A 2,529-nucleotide genomic window follows, 5' to 3' on the forward strand; every position below is an offset into this window, starting at 1 on the left:
TATATGGCTATATATATGTATATATATATGGTATATACATATATGTATGTATATGGCTATATATATGTATATTTAAGTAATTGTTTAAATCTTAAAACACTCCTCCACCTAACTCAAGATTGAAACAGTTTCAAGACGATCTCTGGTGTATCGTGAGGAATGGGATATTCCATCGTTCACGCTTAAGGAATAAACATCTGAGGTATCTTCACAATATCACCAAAGAAATTCATAACATGGATGAGATACTGGTTCAATCTGACAAAACAGGAAACTTATACAGACTTACCAAGGATTACTACCTAGAATTGCTTAGAAAAGAAATACAGAAGAATTATAAGATTACTGGTAAAAGTGCTAACGGAAAAGCCAACCTTGAAGCTAAGAAAATTATGGCGAAATATGGCTTACAGATGAAGACTGAAGCTCTTGACCCCAAACAACCTCGTTTTATTTTAAAAGATCAAAAACCAAATTTTTTTAATAACCCAGCTTTACGACTTATTTGTTCTTCTGTCTCTGATATCGGTGTACTTAGCAAAAATATCCCAGATAAATATATTCCTGCTTTAGTTAAAAAAAATAAATTAATAAAGCTTAATTTATGGTCTAATTCATTCCAAGTAGTCGACTGGTTTAATTCTATTAATAATAAGCTGTGCACTAAGTTTATCCAGTTCGATATTTCTAGTTACTATTCCTCTATTAACCCAGTTGTATTCAACAAGACACACTGGTTCGCACACAACAAAGCAGGTCTCATCAAGGATGACATTAATGTGGTGTTCGCCGCCAAAAAATCAATCATTAGATTTGAAAACAAACTGTGGGTCCGTAAAATTAAGCCTGACAGTTTGGATGTCACGACGGGAAGTTCTGATTCAGCACAATGGGCTGATTTGGTCGGTATATATATCCTTTATGAGATGGCTGACCAATTCCCACACATCAATGGAGATCTATATCGTGATGATTGTCTACTCTGCCTTCAAAATGTTCCTAAGCAAAAATTACAAAGGATTAAAAATAGGTTGGTTAAATTTTTCCAAAACATGGGCTTAAGCATTGTTTTCGATGATGATATAACTAAAGCCAACTTTCTGGATTTATATAATGATTCATATTTCCCATGCCATAAACCCTCAACTAATTTAAGATATATTAGCTCTTTCAGAAATCATTCAAAGGCTATTACAAGGAATTTAGTTAGAAATATTTCACTTAGACTTTCTAGATTATCTGCTAATGTTGATATCTTCAACGATAAAGCCGAATTTTATAACTCTGCCTTACTTAAAGCAGGTTATAAAAAAAAGTACCTGTTTTAACCCTATTGACATTAATTCTGCCTCTATTAATCAAGACATGAAATTACGGCATAACGGTAATAACAATATAAATTTTAGTTCGTATAACAACACTAAATCGAAAAGTATAATCTGGCAGCGTAAGGGAGATAACCGTTCTTTAAGACCCTTTTTTTCTTTATAAAAATAATAAGGTATGTCCTAGTAAAACTGTTTGATTGATAATTATATATGGTAAGCAGATCAAATCCAACCTCCCTTACCAGTTTCGCGAGGCTATAAAAAAGAATTTCACCAAATTTCGCATAACAATAAGTTGTTAAATACAATTCCACTTTGTGAAAATGATAACATTGATATTATTAACACCAACCATTCGTTGAACAATAATAAGAACAATATTAGTATTTCTGATGTAGATACGAATCGCATTCGTTTCCTTAGCAGTAATTCTAAAACTAGAAACTCTGTTTATCAGTGTAAAATTACTTGCGGTTCTGATGATCTTTTTTTTTTTTTTTTTTTTTTTACATAGGTAGGTCTTCATCTCAGTTGTCCAAAATAATATCTAACCATTACTCTACATTTAGACATATCAATAAACGCAACAGTACCGGGCTTAGTAAATTAATTTGATCTCTAAAGGAACATAAACAATTTGATTTGGGATGGAATATTCTATCTAGATCCTTCCCATATGATAAAGGTAAATTCTCCTCCGCTCTGTAACGAACAACAGTATCTCATTCTGTTCTCAGAGAATTCTCTTGTAAACATGTTTAAAGAACGCGTTTATCGTTGCAAACATACGCAAAAACATACCTTTAGTTCCTATAGGTAATTTCTACCAGTATATAGAATTCGACTTTTATCTGTCTTCTTTCATTTCATTTCCACTACAGATATCTATTTACATGCCTTTAAGCTTTATTTCCACTCATCTATCGCACTATATTTCTCAACTCGTAATCTTCTGTTAATTTCATTCTTTTTTCTCCTCTTTCTCTAAATTGGCTTTGACATTACATCTATTAACAGTTTCTTTTGAAAAATAACTTGTCAGTTATTACCCTTCATCATATACGCGCTAATCAAATTCAGTTAAAATAGTTTATTGATGTGTTTTGTTCATCTATTTTCCCCTGATGAGATGATTACATTATTTTACATCATTTTATTACCTTAGGAATAATACTATTGTTTTCTTCGAAACGTATGTCGG

The 2,529-nt window shown here is 31.6% G+C and overlaps 1 protein-coding gene across 4 annotated transcripts in view; it reads left to right on the top strand.

Annotated features, from left to right (window-relative positions):
* The window catches only part of LOC106873692 (neurobeachin), a 436,667-nt gene that overhangs the window by 264,091 nt on the left and 170,047 nt on the right, over nt 1–2,529 (top strand). The window lies entirely within an intron of this gene.

Source organism: Octopus bimaculoides, chromosome 16, assembly GCF_001194135.2.
Source record: "Octopus bimaculoides isolate UCB-OBI-ISO-001 chromosome 16, ASM119413v2, whole genome shotgun sequence".
Lineage (NCBI taxonomy): Eukaryota > Metazoa > Mollusca > Cephalopoda > Octopoda > Octopodidae > Octopus > Octopus bimaculoides.